A 14,426-nucleotide genomic window follows, 5' to 3' on the forward strand; every position below is an offset into this window, starting at 1 on the left:
TAGTGGCTCTCTGTAACTAGGTCAGCCGCCAATTGGTAGTCAAGTCCACAGCCCCAGGAAGATTTAATGAGGAGAAGACAAAGACAGAAGATGGAAATAGTGCCCCAAGCGCGTGTCCCCAGACTCCACAATCTGGCAGTGGGATCTGATCCACGCCACCGCTCTCACAGATAGACCAGGACAGACTTTCAGAACCCCCCTGACATGAGGATCCGCAGTCCAGGGCAAGCCGTTGAGCTGAGGCTCTGGCACAGCGAGCAGCCTGGAATAAACACAAACCCTGAATCAAAGGAAGATCAGGGTCTAAGCAGAAAGTACAGAAACAGTGAACGCGCACAGGGTCGGCAGCTGTTACCGCAGGGGCACGCACATCAATAAAACGGCGCTGCCAACATAAAGCTTGTGTCCACAAAGGCCGGCCCCTTGGCCAGGTCCTCTGTGCCACCATCCGGATCCCTCTTTCGTGCTGGGCAGGGTAACTGGCACCTGCGTTCAGGCTGGCAGATGGAGAGGCCAGGCTTGTTGAATCTGGTGCTTACTCACTCCACCATCATGAAGGTCACGGTGCAGAGCTTGGACGCCTAGAGTCTTCCTTGAGGAGCAGGACACAGCCAGGACGATGCCATCTCCAAGAGGAACCTTTTCTCTTCCATCTCAGGACACCTCATGTGGGGACACCAAGGGCCACAGGGCCGTGAGAGGGCTCAGCCCAGCTTTGTTCTAGACAGCCGGAGAGGCGGCCTCCGATCCCTGGCACTGCCAGCAGCCCTGTGAATGAGCCACTGTGGAGAGACACCCCCCTCCCCACCCCGCGCTAATGAGTCCCGCAGACACAAGCGAGAGAGGCGAGCGCGGTGGCCGCTGCAAGGCAGCCAGAGCTGGGGCTCAGGATGCCCCCAGCCCACAGTGTCTGCAGGGCCCCCACACAGCAGGGAACACCTGGAACAACTATTTGTTTTCCCTTGAACTAATAGCATCTTCTCCCCCCTCCCCTTCTTGGCCAAATTAAAAAATAAAACAGGAGCCAAAATTCCATGAGTTTTTTTTTTGTTTGTTTGTTTGTTTGTTTTTAGAAAAATCACTGCCATCATCTATTATTCTCATTTCATTGTTTTAAGGAGAATTTTGATAGAAAGGGACATATTTTCAGAATAAAAGGACAGGTGGCAACAGAATATACATTAAAGAAAGGGATTATACATTTGCTTTAGAGCCTTGAATACACTGCAAATCCATTTCACACTATTATAATGTAGGCTGCACCGTAGTAAAGAGGGCAGGATAACCTTAGCAAGTGAGCAAACCTCTGCATACCTCCATCTCCTTTTCTCTGAAGATGGAAATTAAATGGTACCTCCTGCCTAGGGTTTCCTCTAAAAATTTAAATATATTAATTTATGTAATGCTCTTAGCACATCGCCCGCCCTGAAATAAAGGTTACCTACTTTGATCATTATCATCATCATTTGTGTGATCTATGTTAGCCGGTTGAACTGACCTTGGAGCTTAAATGCTCAGGTTATAACGCTACATTCTTTGGGCATAACCACAGTTAATGAAAATCCAATACTATATAGGTACAGGGACTAAATTCAAAGGATTTACAGAAAGTAAGAAACCAAAGCTCCCAGACCTCCACCAGCTTTTCCTACCCTCTCCCCAAAAGATTCAGAAGGGGAAAAAAAAGATTGCAGTTGTCCAGGTACTAAAACAAAAAAAAATATTGTATTAAACGTTGCTGATGTTGATTACTGCACTTTTAGGCACATTCTTAAATTTTGGACCCACGACTAGTGACTCACCCCATTCCATCCCTTCAAAGGGTGCTTCTGGCACTGGGCCATGCAAGTCATTAAAATGCAGATTCTGCTCTGTATCTAGAGGAAAGAGGGCTGAGGTCCCGTGTATCTGACAGGTGTCCAGGAGATGGCTGGGATCCTGCTGCTCCGCTGACAGTGCCCTGAGGAGGCAGGCCTTGCAAGAAGCTGATGCTCAGTGAACACCTGAGCTGCATTTTGGTGTGTCTTTGATGTCCTGGTTGTTTTCAGACAACTTGGAAACTCTTTCATTATTCATGGGAACCACTGTTGGGAACCGCTGTTGTTAATCTCTGGCTAAACCCGTGGACCCAGAGGCGGGGAACATTTGTTGTTTTGTTTTGTTCTAAATCAAACAAATAGAATAAAGTGGATACCTATTGACTCCTGGCGACTGCCCTTTGGGGAGTTCATTTAACTTTCTATTTCCCTTGTTCCTTTGCCTGGCTGCGGAAAGCAGGGCTAGGAATGCCACAGAGGACAGGGCTATGCATCAGTTCGCACTGCAAAAACACCCAGGCTCTAAAGGGAGCAAGTTGCTGATGAGAGGAAAGAAAACAATGCTGGTTCGGTACACCTGCATGAACTGTTTTGCTTTGTCCTCCAGGAAGGATCCCTGGAGGAGGATGAGTTTATAGCTTTGGATCGAGAAATTTGGGGTTAAGAGGAAGGCCCCATCACTTGCTGGCTGTGTGACCTCAGGCAAATGGCTTAGCTTCTCTGAACCTTAGTTATTCTATATAGAATGTTATCCCAATAGTGTTCCCCTTATAGGATATTTGCTGTGAGATAATTCATATGCACATGTGAAAAATACACATGCACATATATAAAACACAAGCTATAGCATTATTTTTTCCAATTCCAAAAAAAGCACACAAGAAAACAAACATTTGTAAGAAGCTCCCTTGGTGTACTTTTGTGATTTTCCCTAATTCCAAGTCCAAGCTGAATGAGAGAGACAGAGAGAGAGAGAATGGGCATTTGTGTGTGTGCGTGTGTGTGTTCATATAGAGACAGAGAAAGAAAGAAGGGGGCAGGTGAGAGCAAAGAAAAATAAGAAAAATAAATAGGAAGAATTTAACAAAAAGAAATAAAGTGTTTGATTTGTAATAAAGACCTGTACTCAATGTAGGATTTTTTTTTGTTTTTGTCACCTTCAGTAGAGTGTGGTGGCATCATAGCTCACAGCAACCTCAAACTCTTGGACTTTAACAATCCTCTTGCCTCCAAAGTGGCTGGGACTACAGGCATGCACCACTAGATCCAGCTAAGTTTTCTAATTTTTGTAGAGACAGTGTCTTGCTCTTGTTCAGGCTGGTCTGGACTCCTGAGCTTGAGCAATCCACCTGCCGTGGTCTCCCAGAGTGCTGGGATTATAGGCGTGAGTCACTGCCCAGCCTTAGTATTTCTCTTTGTAAGGGCTTTCTTCCCAGTTATTGCACAGAATAATGCAAACATTGTTAGGACAATGTTCAGTGATCTTCCATACTTGGGTGGAAGAAATGTTTAATGTATTTTTAATAAAATACATGTCCTTGGGAATATTCTTTATAAAAGAAGACAGCACTTCTACACACGCACACACACACCCCTTTTCTCTCCTCCCTCAACTCATATACTTTCTAGCACATGGCACTGTGTCCTACACATGGAACAGCCTGGTGTTAGCAGGCTGAGTCCACAGAAGGAAAAGCTCGTGTGATTGATAATCTGCTTGTGGCCCCGCCAGTTGGGGGTGTGCACTGCCAGCCAGACTACATTAGAGAAATGAGGGAAAACAAGCTAGCAATGGCTATGAGTCATGCCTTTAATTGTCACCATGAGAGGGCACAGAATATCAGACAACCTTTCTTGTCTCTGAAAGAGAGACAGCAACTCAGGCAGAGGATTACAGGAAGCCGCATGTGGCAGAGGCGTCTCAGACAATGTCCTAAAGCCCTTTTCCGACTCTCCGTGTGGGGTGAGGGGGGGCTCTTCTCATCAAATCCTACTTATGGGACCATCTGTATCCCTGCCATGTCAATAGGCCTCTAGACTCTCACTCATGCTGCAAATTGTCCTCTTCCGGAACACTATTGCTCAAGGCTGTGGGCTGCTCCAAAGAACCCTTCTTCCTTTAGGGATTTCTCTGTCTAAACAGGATTTATGATGATCCTTTGGCACAGATCTTTGAATCACTGGCTTTCACAGGACAGCCAGAAGCGAATTTCGGGAGAATCTAACAAGCGGTACAGCTGTGGCAATTTATGTCCTATGATGAGACAGCACAGTCTGAAACTCCAAGGATGCTGCCCCTGAACGAGGTACTGGGTACACCAGCTCTTTCCCAAATAGCTGTGTGACCCTGGAGGAGTGGTTTAACCTCTCTCACCAAGTTGTTCCATCCATAAAACAGAAACGATGAGGTCATCTTTGGGGGGCCGTCCTGGAGGTGGAGTTGGTGCAGGGAATCAAGTGTCTGATGAAACTTACACCTGATTTATTTGATACATGGTACCTTTTTATTCTTTTTAATAAAGGATATATGGTGAGAAAGAAGCCATGTTGACTGATTACCTAGCACTCTGCCTTTGGGACAGGCTGGGAGTCGCCGCCCCATCATCAGAATGAAATTAGAGCACCCCTGTGTGCCTCAAGAGTCTGCCAAGGCACTGCCAACTCCCTCCCACGCTTAGTAATTGTGTTTCAGTGAAAGGAACACAGATCCCGCCTCAGCACCCTGGCACTTGTTAAACTCAAATTTCGTTTGTATCAATTCTAGGCAATTTTCATTGATTTATCTCCTGCAAACCCTCTTCCAATTCCTGCATCTCAGCTTGAAAGGCACGGCTGTCTCTTCTGTCACCCAGGGTGATGCCGGCAAACCCAAAAGAAACCCCTCCCTCTCGTAGGCTGGCTGATCTGCTCCTCCATCAGGGAAGCCATCAGTAACCTCCTTAGATAGCTCCCAGCCTAAAAGAAAAGGGAGACCAAGTGGATAAAAGACAGAGACAAGAATAGCTTGCTCTGATGCAGCCCATCCTGAGCGCACATAGGTTTCTAGTATAACAGACACTGGGAGAGGGAGCTCTGGTCAACCTCATTTTTCTGAAGGGCAACTGAGATTCAGGTAACTCCCCAAAAGCCGTCTAGGGACTAGCAGAAGTATAAGTGGAACCCAGATTTGCCTTTGTACACATCCCACACACCTTCCTAGTGCATGGTTTTATTTCCAAGAGAGAAAAAGAAAATCCCATTTGCCTTCATTCCTTAGCAAACACTCCAGGGAAAGGTCATAGGACAATGAAGATATTGGCATATCTAACTTCTGGCTCTGCTACTCCCACCAATGAACACCTGAAAATCATGGGTCTCCCTAGGTGTTCGTTTTCTTCAAGGAGAAAAAAACAGGTCTAAGCATCATTATTCATGATTACACACAGATAAAGTGAGATAACCCAGCAGACAGCCTTGTACGACGTCAAAGCTCATTACCTGTGTGAAGGTTCTTTTTTCAGATCCAGGAAAATTAAAGTATTTTATTGTAAGGTACATGTAACAGCAAAGCAAAAATTTAATGTTCAGGAGAATAATGACTAATGATGTGAATGAGGGTATTGCCTCGTTCAATCACGAAAGTGGCCTCGTAAGCAAAACACAACAACTGGGAAAAGAAGAAAGAACTAACGTTAACGAGTGCGGCGTCCCATCCCAGCCACACGATATGCCAACTAGTTCCATGTTGTCGAGGCAAGGAAAAAGTGATCTGTGAGGTACCTTCTAAAGAACGGTATGGGTTTCACAGTCAACACAGTGTATTTCATGGAGGCAATCTTTTTAAATTAATTAGTAATTCATTACGCAGCCACAGGACTTGGCAACATCAAGTTTCACCACTATGTGAAGGGGTCCATGAAACAGATTTGCCATCAGAGAGTTTGCTACTCTGTTCATCTCCAAGATTCTGCAGCCTCTTATAGCTTCTTATCGAGGGCTCTTCTCATATATTTCCCCTTCAATTTATGTTCACCAGAAATGCATCTGTGCATCCCCTGTGTGCTTAAACACCCGCACGGACTTCATTCACAGATGTGGAAACACAGAGTACAGCGTGTTTCTGAAGCACAAGGTAGCAATTAGGTTGATCCTCCTATTCCTGGACTACAGTCGCCAGCTCCAGCAACCTCCACCAGATTCCATGAAACACACTATCAGCAAAAGCATTTCTTCATGCTGCTGGAAATTTTTTTCTTAAATATATTCTGACAATATAGAAAAGTCAAAGAAATCTCCCTAACACTGAAAGTGAAATTTGGAGAGCTAAATCTGTGAGGGTGTCTGCCTATAAGACTTTACAGTTTCTCGCCCTCACTCTGCTATTTCCTTGTGTACAAAACCATCCACAGATCCCTACTAGTGAATAAATGTGGATTTATTGAGCTCAAAATATTCTGCCTTCTGCTTGAGACATCGAACACAGTGACACCAGGCTTATTTAATTCAGCATCAGTGAAGATACTATTTCGCATTATACCCTCCCCTCCAGTAAAGGAATAAAGAGCCCTCAAAGAAAACGTGGCCTCCCCCATTAAAATACAGTTGAATAAAGTCCCCATCACATTGGGAGAAGCTGATCTTTTTTTCGAGAACTTTTCAGAAACTTTATAGGGTGGTATAATCCATCTTGAAATGTAATGAATCTTAATCTAATAGACATTTTGATCAATAAGTCATCAAGTATTTATTAGGTGCTGTTTTCTGCTGATATTTGCATTGGAAATTGTGAGACAGGTAAGCAGGAGAGGTTCTTAGGATGGGCTCCTGGAATCAGCAACACAGACTGAGTCCAAATCCTCATCTCAAGGGACTAAAACAGAGGGAATGAAGCACAACTAATGCTATTTGGGGAATTTGGCAGAGGCTGAACTAGAGCTCTGACCACAAGCAACGTAAAATCCAGCTGCTTTGGTCTCTAAAGGTTAACAACATTTTCAAAATGAACATCCATTTCATCAAAATGGACATAACACTACCCTGCCCAACACCCCTGCACTGATTTCTGAACCAGGACTTGTCGGAGTCACTAGAGACGTCAACTTCATGAATTGTTGCAAAGCCTTTCATGGGAGGGACCCTGAAATCCATTTAAGAAGCGACTGGGAGCGAACTCTTACCATATACCAAGTGCAGGGGACACATGGCATGGACAGTAGAGCTCCTCTCTACATGGAGTTTGCAATCTAGGTGGTGACAACTAGAGGGCTGATGAGACAGAACATCTTCTACAAAATGGTTGCTCAGGAAAAGTCTCTATGACAAATCTATATAAAGCAGAAAGTCTCAAAAACAAAAGAGAGCTAGTCACGAGAAAGGAAATTGTATTTTTAAATGTGTTATTTTTTCCCCCTTCCATAGTTTGCTTTAGATTTCATCATTAGGAACATTCATGTTATCTTTTTTTTTGTTTGTTTTTGAGACAGAGTCTAGCTTTGTCAACTTGGGGGTGACTGCTGTGGCATCATACCTCACAGCAAACTCAAACTCCTGGGCTCAAGTGATCCTCTTGCCTGAGCTTCTCGAGTAGCTGGGATTACAGGCGCCACCACAATGCTCAGATAATTTTTTAAATTTTTCTTCTTTTTTTTTTTTTTCTTTAGTGGAGACAAGGTTTTACTCTTGCTCAGGCTGGTCTCAAACTCCTGAGCTCAGCCATCCACCTGCCTCAGATTCCCAGAGTGCTAGGATTATAGGTGTGAGCCACCATACCCAACCCATGTGTTTTGTTTTCTACTTAAGATGTTGTCTAAAGACTATCTGTACATAGGCCAGGCACAGTGGCTCGCTCATGTAATTCCAGCACTCTGGGAGGCCAGGGCGATGGATCGCCTAAGCTCACAGGTTTGAGACCAGCCTGAGCAAGAGCGAGACCCTGTCTCTGAAAATAGCCAGGCATTGTAGCAGGCACCTATGGTCCCAGCCCAGGGAGGTTGAGGCAAGAGAATCACCTGAGCCCAAGAGCTTGAGGTTGCTGTGAGCTATGATGCCACTGCACTCTACCCAGGGCGACAAAGTGACTCTGTCTCAAAAAACAAAATAAATAAAAGAATATCTGTACATATATTTGCCTTTCCTTGATTCTTGAAATGTGACATATCTTTGGGAGTATGCACTGGTGTGTGCGTGCACATGTGTGAGCCCGTGTATGCTGTGTGTTTTCCAAGCAGCATTCTGCTACAAGTCTCCAGATTCTGTGATCGGGTTTTAATGCTTAAAGTCCTCAGCATGACCTGAGAAAGAAAAGCCATTCACACCCTGGGGCCTCCCTGCCTTTCCTGATTCCACTCAACCCCCTGCCTTGCAGAGTCTGTGCCCCGGTCACACCAGACCAATTTCGTTCCTTGAACATGCCAGGTACATCTATGCTTCTGTCATTTGCGCAACCCATGCTCTTGAAGTTCCTCAAACAACCTTGTCCACCAGACAAATTATGCCGGGGTCCTTAAACTTCATCTTTTTCTCTAGCTTTCTCTGCCCATTTTATCAAGTGGAATTAAATGATCAATCTCCTGGAAACCTCTCTTTCTCTGTACAACTTTTGCCCCCCATTGCATTATATCAATATAATTTTATCAATATACCAACATTAAGTTTCAATATAATTTTTCAGTTTCATTTCTTGATATATTTTCTAATTATCCAACAAATGCAGACTTAGCATCAAAATATTAGAAAATAAAATGTACAGAAGAGAAAACACATACTTCCTTCCACTGAGATTACTTTTTTCTTTTTTTAAAAGCAATTGAGATTTTTCCTCTTCTATCACACCTGACATAATATATGCCCTGAGCATGTTCATACGCTGCTACTGAACGATCTTGCGACCTGCTTCTAATGGTTGCATAATTGCCTGCCAAAACATACAATGAACTATACAACCATTCGAACTCCTACTCATGGGCTATTCAGTAGTTTAAAAACTTTCCTATTATAAGTAACAATGCAACAAACTTAATTGTGCATTAATCTCTGTCTATATTCCTGTATTTTTTTTTTACAGCCCCATCCCGCCACAATAAAAATAACGATTTTTAAAAAAGGATAAATGGATTGTTTGAATTTATCTTTCTTTGATTGATGACAACAATTGAATCCTTCATGAGAACACATGTGTGGATGCTTGTATTTTCACACAAACAATTCTTGGAATTGTGTGGTTAACGTTCCCCTCTTTTGCATGGGACTGATGGTATTTATCTTAAGCGGTGATATCTTTGTTATTGATTTGCAAAAACTTTTTCATTTAAATATTAAAATACCTCTTCATATTTGTGTTTTGAATACTTCCCAGATTTTCTCTTTAGTCATAATTTTGCTTATGATATTTTTGATGTACAAAAGTTAGCAATTTAATTTTTTCCACACTTTTATGTGCTGATTTTTTTTTTTCTTTTATGGTATTTCTTCACATGCCTGGCTTCTTGATATACTATGACCTCTGTTAAGAGAAGTTCCTTACTTCGTCATCTTAGTATCTTCAGCATTTTATGCAACAGCTTTGGCCCAGAACACATATAATCATCACTCAATAAATCTTTGCCAAACTGTATCCTACTATATTGTATTAGTAAAAGTCATCTCTCAAACTATTTGCTCTTATATATCAAAATGCACATTTATAATTTACATATGTTGCAAATATTTAATGTTGGATAACACTACATATATCTCTCTTCGTATTCAATATTTCAGTGTGTATCTTACATACTCAGATTGGTCCATTAATCTGTATGTTCTGAGTATTGGTACAAACTTGTACCTGAGTGTTGTTAGTGCAACACTCAGAACATGCAGTTTAATGGTCATGCAGTTGATCGGTATTCTTCCATAGATGGGCCATTCAGTGCAATGGCCATCAAACCATGGCCTCCCATGGAGAGGTGAGGAACAGCGCTCTTGACAGCTGTGTAACAGAACCTCACATGCCCCAGTGAGAACCTGAGCATTTTTATTTCTTTCCTTCAGACCATGAAGATGTCACATCATTCAAAAACTTTTACTGAGTATATTCTTAAAAAAAAACTTAGCAATTTTAAACAGTTGTATAGTATACTGATGTGTCCTGAAATCAGTCTGTGTTGCAAACACAGATGTGATTTGGAGTGTGGACCCAGGGGATTCTAGAATGTGTCCTGGGAGTCCACAGCAGAGGTCCTGGGGCAGTGATTTTCAGCAGGGGAGCTGTGAGAGGATCTTAGTTGTGCCATGAATATTTTTTTGTTTGTTTTTATTTTTTATTTTTTTGAGACAGAGTCTCAGTCAGTTGCCCATCACAGCTCACAGCAACCTCAAACTCTTGGGCTCAAGCAAACCTCCTACTTTAGCCTCCCAAGTAGCCAGGTCCCCAGGCACCTGCCACAATGGCTGGCTAATTTTTCTATTTGTAGAGATGAGGGAGGAATCTCCAGACCACAGCACCAGCCAGTCACAGAAGCCACACTGGACATCTGCCATCACGCCTTCCCCCAAAGACTATGCTGAAGTCACAGCTTCTCTCTCTCTCTCCTTAACCCAAACAGGAAATGCAAGGTGCAGATTCCACTGACTTCTGTAAAAAAGTGGGCTTCTAAGCATCAGACATCAGAGGGGGCTAACATCACAAAAAAGGTTACCAACACTGTGTGTCTCCAGAGTGAGGTCTAGGAGACAGTCTAAGCAATAAACAATAAGTCTGGGCAAAAAGTAAATAAAATAAATACAAAAACCAAATCGAATCTGAATCTGATTAAAACTCTGATCCCAGCTCCAACTTTCAGAAAATTCAGACAACAAAGAGAAATGACATCAAAGTTTCTCAATGGAGAGATTTTTCTCCCCAGGAGACATTTAGGAAGGTCTGGAGACACTATTTGTTGTGATAACTAAGGAGGGGACACTACTGGTCTTTAGTGGGGTGTGACTGCTGCGTGTGTTTTCTGCATATATCTAAAAAGTACATCATCTAAAATAATATGAAATCAGAATAAAAAAAAAATTTTCTCTTCCTACTATGGCTAGGGATTAATTAGCTTTCAGCTACTGAATTAATAAAAAGAGTATTATTGATTCATCCAAACGCATGATTTCTTTTTCTGTGTTTTCCACAGGTGCTTAAGATATTTCTGAACTTGCCCACGCTCAGCCCTACTGCTCGCTGCTAGAGATTACCAGCCCAACTTGCATACAGGTCAAAGCAGGATAGCAGAATAGCTAAGAATGGCGTCCCCAAGTCAGATGACTTGTGTCGTGATGCTGTCCCACCTCAGTCAACTCACTGCATGGCTTCAAGCTTGAGCTCCAACCTCTTTAAAATGAGATAAATAATTACCTCTTCCACATGTAGTTCTTGGGAGTAGTAGCCAAATGACAGGACTCTGAAAAATCATTCCTTTTGTAAAATTTAGGGATTGATTAATTGTTCACATATCTCTTCATCAGATGCTTAACATGTGATGAATCTTGTCCTCGAATCTAGGGGTACACACAGGTCCAGTCTCCATCCTTTCATCTCTCATAGGAAGATCTTAGATTCTATTGCTATGGAGAACCACTCAGTTCTGTTTTATTATTGAAACGCATCACTTTTAAGCACTAGGGTTACTGCAAATTAAAAATGAGGACATGCAGAGTGAGGGAACTGCATATCCATGGTCACAGGACTCGCAGCACTCTCTGAGCATTGTCCCATTACTAGGGTCCTCAGCAAAGCACTTTGCATTCACTGCTTCATGGAAAGCTCAAAATATACCATGTGAAAAGAAGGTACTATCATTATACTCTTTTTCAGGTATGAAAAGTAATGTTCCCAGACATTATGGGAGTTGTCTAAAAGCTACACAGCTGGTAAATGTCAAGATGGAGATCTGACTCAACTAGCTTTAACCTAGGAGTCCCTCATCTAATTTAAAACCCAGAGGGGTCCTGTGGTGCTATCTGGATGCCACCCTTAAGAGCCCAAACTGTTACCTTCCTGGTAGAACCATTACCTGTTTCAAAGGCATCATTTGCCTACAATTTTGAATCAAAAATCTCTTCTGGAACTTGAAATCTGTGATTTTTCTTTAGAAAAAATTGTGGTCTGGAGGAGAAAGTAGTCTCACCCTTTACGGAAATTGGGTGTTCAAGAGCTCAGGAGTTCAAGAGCAAGAGTGAGACCCCGTCTCTACAAATAGAAAAAATTTAGCACATGTTATCCTTTTCTTTCTGAATCTAGGGAATTTAGCAACAGACAAATAAGCGATGGCCTCAGCTCCCACAAAGAGGCAGTAAAACTACAAGGTAGACCAGTGGGTTTCGAACTTTGTAAATCACCAGAATCACCTGGATTGCTTTTCAATACCCCGGCCAAGTTTTTCAATTTAAGATAAACTGAAGGTGGACCCAAGGAAATGCATTCCTACAAGTCCTCAGGCAAGGCTCAATGTGCTGGTCCAGGACATACATTCTGAAAGCCACATCTGTAATGGCCTTCATATCTGTGGACTTTGTGCTACTAGAATGTTTACTCACCTTTTGTGAATAGGTAAGTGCCCATCTGGAAACAAAGCTGTTAAGCTGTTAGGATGTAAAGAATGGAATGGGTGAAAGTTTTCTGAGAACAGAAAGGAGCCAATCTAGCTCCTCTCTCCATTGCCAAAAGAGCCTCCCCATCACCTGGAAGTTACATATAAATGTGGCTTCTCAGAGCCCAGCCCTAGCGACAAAAGACCTGAGATCCAGCTCTGCCAGCTTCTCTTGCAATGAGGTCTGCAGGTGAGGTTGAAGCAGACGGTCTGCAAGCCAACTTTTATAAAATTCTTCTTCCTTTTTTTTTTTTTTTTTTGAGACAGAGTCTCACTCTGTGCCCTGGGTAGAGTGCCAAAGCACATAGCTCACCCAAACCTCAACCTCCTGGGCTTGAGCAATCCTCTTGCCTCAGCCTCCTGAGCAGCTGGGACTACAGGACCCACCCCCATGCCAGGCTAGTTTTTGTACTTGTAGTAGAGACAGGGGTCTCACTCTTGCTCAGGCTGGTCTCCAACTCCTGAGCTCAGACAATCCACCTGGGTTGGCCTCCCAGAGTGCTAGGATTACAGGCATGAGCCACTGCGCCCAGCCTTCTTATAAAATTCTTATAAAACAAGGACAAGTCCTGGTTTATAGAAAGCAGAAGCCACAGCCCTCTCTCTGAAGGCCACAGTTTGGTCTAGACATCGAGCATCCCACGGAATTGTCTGCTCTGAGATCCTCCACAACAGAAGGAGGGAGAAAATAAGGTTAAACGTGGTACTATATGGAAACATCTAAGTCAAGTAATTCCACATTTTAGGACTTTCAGGGCACATCTGAAATTAGAAAAAAAAATAAAAAAAAAATATATATATATATCATTTGAGATGAAAGAAAGCCCTAGATCAGTTGACTCTGGAATTTTGTGCTAGAGAGAGCAGGCGTCAGTATTAGGTGTGAATTGGAAATGTCCCAGAAGACAGGTTCTAGGTAATGGGAGCGATTACATTTTGCAACTGACACAGGTATTTCTCCCTCCAAAACTGACGGCAGTGGAGCCTTGGCAACTTCAACATCTTAATCATCTTCCTTTGCTTTCTGAATCCAGAGAATTTAGTATAATTCTTCACACCTTCCCCTAAGAATTTGAAATGTCAGCTACCACGGACAATATGCAAGTGGCTTTTGTATAAGAAATATTTGCTGCAATTCAGAGGACTATATAATGGAGTTAAAAAGTCATAGGAAACACACGTTTATGGCCTGGACTGGAACGGGGGTCTGACCAGGGGAAGATATCAAGCAACAGAGGCCCAACTCTGACCTGTTATGCAAACCGTTCACGCCCATATTGTAGTGGGGAGCAAATTCCCGGCTCTTAACATTTTGATTAGAGTTGATGAAAATATTGGAAATTAGAAACTCCACTGTCGGCTAAGTGTAAAGATGTAAATCGATTGCATTAGGTGAACTTTTTGCACCACAGCCTGTTCTGCACGATATTCTCAGGGTTGACCCACAATTACTGTGATTGAGCAAAATGTCAGAGAGTTTTGTCAATACCATTTAATTGCATCCTCCTGACCAGTGAAGGCTATTACTGACGTGTACCTGAATCTACTAAAATGTGTGCCGAACGTGGCCATCCTCTGACACAGGCAACATGCCCTTGTATCAGGGACACCTCACTTTGACCTTTATTATAGCTTTTTCCCTCATTTTTAAAAGTAATTAATCATCATTGAAGAATATTTTGAAAATGTAGAGGTGAAAAATAAATTAAATAAGTTGACTGAAAAAATAAACAAATGGCCGGTGCTACAGTCTTAATGTTTGTGTCTCCCCAAAATTCATAGATGGGAACCTCACAGCCAACGCCCAGTATTAAAAGTCAAAGCCTCAAGGAAGCAATTGGGCCAGGAGGGCTTCACTCTCATAGATGGAATTAGTACCCTTGTAAAAGGGGCTCCGGGGAGGTCCCTTGAAAAAATGCAGAAGGCACCATTTGTGAAGAAATGATCCTCACAAGACACAGAATCTGCTGGTACCTTGATCTTAGGGTTCCTACCCTCGAGAACTGTAATAAATTTTCTGTCCTTT

General features: G+C 42.8%; 1 protein-coding gene across 4 annotated transcripts in view; it reads right to left on the reverse strand.

The window, feature by feature from the left end:
• The window catches only part of CDH11 (cadherin 11), a 165,626-nt gene that overhangs the window by 115,373 nt on the left and 35,827 nt on the right, over positions 1-14,426 (reverse strand). The window contains exon 1 of one of the 4 annotated variants that reach the window (XM_053603297.1): positions 371-487. The exons of the other annotated variants lie outside the window; for them this stretch is intronic. The gene's annotated coding sequence lies outside the window, so the exon portion shown is untranslated. Of the gene's footprint in view, positions 1-370; positions 488-14,426 lie in introns of those variants that run through there. 4 annotated transcript variants of the gene reach the window in all.

The sequence above is a fragment of the Nycticebus coucang genome, chromosome 2 (genome assembly GCF_027406575.1).
Source record: "Nycticebus coucang isolate mNycCou1 chromosome 2, mNycCou1.pri, whole genome shotgun sequence".
Lineage (NCBI taxonomy): Eukaryota > Metazoa > Chordata > Mammalia > Primates > Lorisidae > Nycticebus > Nycticebus coucang.